Source organism: Ovis canadensis, chromosome 20 (genome assembly GCF_042477335.2).
Source record: "Ovis canadensis isolate MfBH-ARS-UI-01 breed Bighorn chromosome 20, ARS-UI_OviCan_v2, whole genome shotgun sequence".
NCBI classification, from domain to species: domain Eukaryota; kingdom Metazoa; phylum Chordata; class Mammalia; order Artiodactyla; family Bovidae; genus Ovis; species Ovis canadensis.
Genome location: NC_091264.1, coordinates 42,567,270 through 42,575,332, shown reverse-complemented (window position 1 = coordinate 42,575,332; position 8,063 = coordinate 42,567,270).

The following is an 8,063-nucleotide window of genomic DNA, read 5'->3' as shown; positions in this document are numbered from 1 at the left end:
TGGAGTAACTAAGCGTATGAGCCACATCTACTGAAGCCTGAGTGCCTAGAGCCTGTGCTTTCCATCAAGAGAAGCCACCACAGTGAGAAGCCGGCGCCTTTTAACTAGAGAGTAGCCCCCCCTTGCTGCAACTAGAGAAAGCCTGTGGATAGCAACAAACACCCAGCACAGCCAAAACACAAAATCTTAAAAAAGAAACAGATAGATTCCACCTATGTAATCAAAGGTCACTTGGTTTAATTTCCCCTAAAAGCCAGTAATTAAATGGTCTGGTTTCATGTAATAGTAAAAACTTCAAACTTTGTTTAAATTCAAGGCTTCTTCCTCTCTTTGTGCCACAGACCAGCTGCTGTCACCTGGTACTGAAGTGTGTGGTGATCTCTCATTTCCTGTTTCTTGCTTTGCGGCAGAAACTGCTATTGTCCCTTAATGTGCATTCACTTCTTTTTCCTTACTACTAAGACTCCCAAATTTTTGGTGGACTTGTAGCCACCCTGAATAAAGACTACATTTCCCAGCATCCTTTGAAGCTAGGTGTGACCATGTGACTAACTTCTGGGCAAAAGGGTCTGAGTAAAGTGAGTGATGGGAAGAACCCCTGGAGGAGGGCAACCCACTCCAGTATTCTTGCCTGGGGAATCCCCAAGGACAGAGGAGCCTGGCGGGCTACAGTGCATAGGGTCGCAGAGTCAGACACGGCTGAGTGACCAAGCACATAAGCACATAAAGTGCGTGAGGAACTTTTTGGCAATGCTTTGGACTGCGGTGGGGGTGGTGCTCCCCTTCCTCTTTCCCTCATCCTGCTGGCTGGGACAAGGACCCTGCAGATGTGGTGATGGGTCATTTCAACCTTTCAGGTGAGAACAGCATTTTAGCGAATGGCAGAACAGGCAGATAGAAGGATCCACTGTCCCCAACCTGGTAGAATTAACATATGCAGCCCAGGAGTCCTTATGTCAGAAGCGTTCCATGAAAAGTACTTCAACTGTTGTCTCTTTTTGACAGAAGCTTTTGCCCCCGGCAGCTGCACTTGTATACTAACTATTCAGTTCATCCTGGATGCATGCTTCTGTCTTTCCTGCATCATCTTGCTAGCTTACCTTGGACCCCAACATGGTTGAGTGGTGAGAGGGAGAAGCTGAAATGGACCAGAAGAGGACTTATTTGGCTAGAACTCCAGTGAGATGGCCTAAGTTTTTAGGCAGAGCTGATCCTTCCTTTCATTAGGCAGTTCTGTGGATTCTTTCGGAGAAAACTCCTTCCCGTTGCTAGGGTTTCTCACTCCATGATCGTTCAATGTGGGCAAGTGCCCTGCTCAGGCTAGTAAACTATATTTTTCTCCAGTCTCTAGGAGTTGGGCAGGACTCCATCAGGCTCACCAAACCCCTCCAGGTAACGCTTTTGGACAGCATCTAACATCATACTGCATCAGGCTTCACATCTGGTCCATAGGAAACGTCATAAATTCAGTGCTGGAATCTGGGAAGGCTGGCAGCTTCTCAGCCCAGCAACCTCTCTTGTTCCACCATCAGGGCAGCTAGCCAGTCTGTTTTTTATGATTTTCAGATTCAGCCAGCCACCAGTTCACCCTGTCTTCCACACTGCAGGGAACACACAGTAAACTCTCTGAAGGATACTATGAAGCCCCTTTCCCTGGGCTTGAAGGGAAGAAAAGGCCTGTCTCAGATTTCCTCAAGAGACTAAAGAGCTACCCTCTTTCTTCTCCCACCCATGGTCCCAGCTTTATGGAGACATTCCCGGCTCAGCACTGTAAAGGGGCTCTGGCCCCTTCCCCAAGATTCCCTTCTTTTGAGGAAGAGATTCAAATTTTTTTGTTTTGAAGCTCATTTGTCTTGAATAAGAGCTCATTTGTCTTGTCTGTTTGCTTTCCAAACACCACCCCCACCCACTTACCTCTTATCTTCCAGGGCGTCCTGGAGAAATGAACATGTCCAGAAGCTCTAGTGAAACTGCATTCTGTTCTTCTGTTTGAACTTCCAGCCCACTTTACCCAAGGCCGCCTGCAGCAGGACTCCGCCGCTGCCACTATCCCCAACAGAACAAGGGAATCTCTCACCCTAGTCTGTGGTGCAAGCAGTATTTCAAGGTTGAGTTAAAACATGTAGCCTGAGTTTCCCTGCGTCTCACTAGCCTATGGGTGGGGTGTGTGTTCGGTCACTTAGTCGTGTTTGACTCTTTGCGACCCCATGGACTATAGCCCACCAGGCTCCTCTGTCCATGGGATTGTCCAGGCAAGAATATTGGAGTGGGCTACCATTTCCTCATCCAGGGTATCTTCCTGACCCAGGGACTGAACCCATGTCTCCTGCATTGGCAGATGGATTCTTTACCACTGAGCCACCTGGGATATGCAAATAGGGTCATCTTAAGATAATAAGCCAAATTTTAGCTTCTCTTTTCAACCCTTGCAAAGTCCCCTTCTCTAAGTATTTCTGGGGGTCTGAGTGAGGTGTCACAGGTCTCACAATTCTAGTCATCCAGTATACGGTAACTGTCTCCATCTCCCACTGAGCATCACTCACTGAACTGGAGCCCTTAAGATGCCAAATCTGCAGGAGGTGGGGGTGTCTATCCCTAGAGGGGAGATGCTTTTCCTCTTGTGATCCGCTTCATTAGTGCAGTGTCTCTGCAATGCCTGTAGGCTCTGGGATCTTGCAGAGCTTGTAGGACAACAGCTTCCAGGTTGCCCTTCAGCCTTCTTTCTGCCTGGGATGCATCCCCGGAGCGGGGATGCTGTCAAACATCCATTGACTCCAGAAATTTCCTGAGTTCCTCGTCCCTGCTAGTCACATGGTGAACAAGATAAATGTGGTCTCTGAAACTAAGGAGCTTTCAGCCTGATGCAAAACTGAAAACCAAACACCCCCCACCCCTCAAAAAAAAGCACTTAAATTGTAACATTCGAGATTTTGTTATTATTGGGTCAAGTTCATTGTACTTGGCTGTTGCTTCTGCTTGGGTGAGTTCTGTGCATGAAGCCTGTCAACCCTCAAGCAAATAGACGCTGACAGCGTCTTACCTAAGGCAGCAGCAATCCTCCTCACCGGCTGCCACAGGAATCCCCTGGGGCCCAGCGCTGGAGGTTAACCCTTACTGCGCTGTAAGTATCTAAAACTCTCCACTCCCTGCAGTAAAACTGCTTAAGAGACTGGCCAGGCCACTGTGATAACTTCAAAAATATAAAAGGAGGCCAAAGATTTTCTAATCCTGGGGTAAGAGGGGTCAAGTCAGCGTAGACCAGGCACGGGAGGTGTAAGACCTTGAGAGAAGGTAAATGACAGGGAATTTGTACAGAGAGAGGGGTCAGGTTGAAGAAGGAGGTATGGGAGAAACTGAGGGCAGTCTTGGAGGCCTATTTTCTGCTGGTCTAGGGAACCAGAGAAGGGAGAGAGAAAAACTGGAAATGAACTTATAAACGAAAATTCCAGAATACATGAAAACTCACACTGAGGAAGGCAGCCAGCAACATCAACACTCCAGAGACAGATTCATGCCAGATGAAAAGAGTAGAACAACCAGAAAGAGACTTCAGTATCCTCAAAGAAATGATTGAACATATAACGTTCATTTGAAAAAAAAACCCACAGCAATTAGGAAATAAAGACTAGCAGAAAAGTACCATCACAAAACAATGGAAGAAAAAATATAATTCAATAACTATTTGGGGAGAAATGATTATCTGGGAAAATACATACATATGTGAAACATCTAATATACCAAAAATCCAAATATTTTCTATTATCTGAAAAGGAGAGGATGTTCTAAGCTGGCTAAAATGTTAACTGGTCCAGTTTTTTTTAAAAAAAAGGGAGTATGGTGATAAATATAACCACAATTTTGTTTTTATTTTTATAGTTTATGGAAAAACATTGAAAACAAACAAATAACTTAAGAAAATACTGGCCATATTATAAGTAAGGACACAGTCTCTGAAGCCAGACTTCCTGGGTGGGACCTTGGGCAAGTTCATTGACCTCTCTGTGCTTCTGTTTCCTCCATTAAGTAATAATTGCACCTGCCTCATGGTGGGTCAGATTAACTGACCCAGTAACTACTCAGTTACTACATGTGAAGCTCTTAGAACAGAAGCTATCACATAGCATCCAATAGCTATTTCCATTTTATTTTGTGCCATGTAAGAAATTCAGACACAAACAATTCACAACAGAGAAACCATAACTAATAATTTAGTGAAAAGTTCAACTTTACTAATAATGAAAGAAAATTAAAATAGAATTCAAATTTTACCTTTCTAGTTGATAAAGACTTTAAGATGACAATATAGTATTCCTTTTCTAACCGTGGGGGTTATGCTCCTAAAAATCTCCTTGAATGAAAACACTGTGATTAAAGAATTAAGGATTTTATGCAAAGTTGGGATAGGAGAGATCAAAATCTTTAGTAAACCTATGTCCTGAAAAGGTTTTATGCCACTTCACCATTAGGATGGCTACTTTTAAAACAGAAATAACAAGTGTTGCTGAACATATGAAGCAATTAGAACATTTGTGCCCTGTTGGTGGGAATGTAAAATCATGGAGCCGCTGTGGAAAACAGAGTAGTGCTTCCTTAAGAAATTAAAACAGAATTACCATATGATCCAGCAATTCCACTTTTGGGGACAGACCCAAAATAATTGAAAGCAGAGTCTTAGAGAGATATTTACACACCCATATTCATAGCAGTATTATTCACAATAGCCAAAAGATGAAAGCAGCCTGAGTGAATGAATGAATAATCAGAATGTGGTCTGTACATAAAGTAGAATATTATTCAACCTTAAAAGGAAAGGAAATTCTAACACACATGCTACAACATGGATGAACCTTGAGGATATTATGTTCAGTGAAATAAGCTGCCTCTAAAAGACGAATACTTAAGATTCCACTTATAAGAAGTAGTCAAATTTGTAGAGACAGAAAGTAGGATGGTGGGTACTAGGGGAAGTGGGGAATGAGGGGTTGTTTCACGGGTACAGAACCTGTCATGAAAGATGAACAGAGTTCTGGAGAAAGGTGTGATGATGGTCTACAGCAATGTGAACAAACCGAACACTACATTTAAAAATGGTGAAGGTAGTAAATTTCATGTTATGTGTATTTTACCACAGTTAAAATTTTTTAAGATTTTATTTTTTTACATTTTAAAAGCATTCTTTATTTTTACTAAAATAAGCTATAAAAGATTACAAATTTTACCAGAGTAACTGCTGATCAAACAATGATTGTCCATTAACCCTCTCTTATTGGAGGGCGGCCTCCAAAGTCCTCCCTCTCCTGCAGTTTCAATGAGATGTTTGCAAATTAATTCCAGTTTATTACCGCTAATGGGCCTACAAAGAAGGATTTTGTTTGCATACAGTTCTTCATCCAAACACTCAGTGCCTTTCTAATTATCGGTAGGAACATGTAATGTATTGCAATCATGTATTGCAGTTATGAAACAGAGAGAGTGTGGTCCAGGCAGAATGCAGTTATCAAGGTCACAGCACTAGAAGAGAGGCTTGTGCACTGCCCTGGGATAGTCCGTGCTCCCAGCCCTGGGATTCCGATTTGCAGGAGGGGTGTGGAAAGAGGGCCCGGCTGGCTCTAAAGGGCACCTGCAGAAAGGGAGGGATCAGGGAAGGAGACCTGGCTTCCACTGGGACCCATCCCCCAACCTACAGTTCAGCCATAGATGAGAGTTTCCATTTCCTGGGTTTTAATGTCCTCCTTTTGTTATAAAGTAGAAAAGTTGGACTGAAGTCGGGTCCTTATTCCATGACAAGACAACATGGTATGTGAGGAAAGAACACGGGCCTTAGGTGTTCTCTGTAATCCTCTTCCTCCGTCTCCCCTACATAGGTCTTTCCTGCCTGGAAGTCTGTCTCCCATCTGTCCCCACCTGCCTTTGGCGGCTGTCTTTACTCAAGCGTTCAACACTGCTCACTGAGACAGTTTCAATAGCCTCTCAACTATTTTTCCAGACACCAGTCTTGACTTTCTCCAACCCACCCTGGCACTGCCTCTAGCATCTTTCACTGTGGATGAAATTTCCAGCTTTATCACAAGGGTGTGTTTGCTCTGCCTTTATACACCATTTTATCAGATCATCAAGATAGTAGCAATCACTGGGGAGCAATTTACATTTTTGCCACGTGGTTCCCATTGTGTTACTGTCTCCTTTCTTCAGCAAAAACTCAATGGTTTCCTTTGTATAAGAAGGAATCCAGTGGGAGTTTCCCGGTGGTTAGGATTCTGCACTTGTACTGCGGTGGCTGGGTTCAATCCCTGGTTGGGGAATTGAGATCCTGCAAGCTGTGCATCAAGGCAAAAATGAAATGAAAGAAAGAAGAAATAAATGAGTTAGGATGTTATCCTGCAGGTTTCCTATTTTGACTTACTGCTCACAATGAGCAGAGTTTTAAAGGAATTTTGCTTTGGCTGGAGCTGTGTCTCCATCCACACATCTGGATGTTAGGTGGTCCCTGGGGCCTCAATGAAATCTCTTCTGGGATTTCAATCTTGTCCTTGGGGGGCTAAAAAACAAACTTAGAAAGCCCCTTGAAGGCTGGAGCTTCATCTCATTTACTGTTTATTCCCAACCCCTACACAGTGTTTGGGATATTTATTGAATGAGTGACTCCATCCATCTAAGATAAATATTAGAAAAAGTCCTTGAAGATTCCCCAGGGTCAAAAGTGTAGAGAACCACAAAACCAGCCCTGCATGTTTTCACTTTCTCAGTTCCCTCTTGCCATAACCGCTCTCATACCCCCTCCTCCTCCCACCTCCTCAGCCTCAAAGACCCACAGCAGACTCCGGCACCCCTTACCTCGGACTCCAGACCCCACAAGCACCAAGTCATACCCGGATGCAACCAGCAGGGACAGCCTAACACTCAGGGATCAACTGTATTTGTCTTCAGATTCCCGCAGGACTCTCAGGAGTTCTCTTCACAGGTGGGATACACGTTTTAGTCCAATAATGTTAAGATTAGCACTAATTCCTCATCAATCTCTTCACCCACTTGGAGATTCAATGGCTCAATAGTGAGCAGTTCATAGCAAAGGGAAGTAAATCTCAGATGCAGGCATAGTCAACCCATTTCCAATTCTTGCTCCTGGAGCTTTCTACACAGGGAAGAAAAATCCAGGTCTAAATTAGGATTAGGAGGCCCATTTTAGGAATTTTAAGATGAAGAAAGGGATTTGGAAAAAAAGAAAGGGATTTGTCTGTATCTCGATGGTGAGAAAACCATAGAATATCATCTGTCACTTAGAACAGAGATAGCCCCAAGGCCTGGGCAGCGGGTGCGAACCCCAGAGACTTGGTACTGTTTGGATCTGGCCTTGAACACCTTCAGAACCATCCTTCCTCGGGGTTTTCTGTGAAGGTGAAGAGTCTCCTCAGCTCCCAAATGACACCTAAAGGAAATGTGTTCTTGCCCTACTTGCCCAGGTGAGGAAAGGACACCCCAGCAAGCACACAGCAAGACCCAGCCCCTTGCCTGTCTCTTATCTTGTCCTGGGCCTTCCCTACTGCTCAGCCCCCTCCAGCTGTGCATCCCAGAGACACCCAGCTGAGGTTCCTGCTTCATCTGAAGGTCATCCAGAGCCGAATACCAGCCCCGGAATTTAGCTTCCTGTCCAGGAAAACCAGCTACATAAATTGTTTTTTTTTTTTTTTTAACAATTAGAATTTCAGATTTTCATTTTCGTTTGCTTACTTTCTAATTGTTCTGTTGCTTGGAATACAGAAACTTTCAGTCCCTCCCTCTGTGAAGTGTCTAAGGATGTGAAAACACACACTACGGAAACATTAAGAGAAGATCCCGCTTAATGGGATCCCATGATTCTTTCATCAAGTGTGAGATTCTTTCACATTTTGAAAGTTTTCACTGTGTCGGCAAGTAGAATATTCTGAAACTGATGTTATAATGTCGATTCAATAAGTTAAAAGGCTGATTCCGTGATGGGGAGGAAAGATCGCTGCAGAAAAGTTTCTTCCTCCACCTCCCACCTCCAAACTCCTCAGACTGGGGTTTTTAGGAAGCCCAAGCCT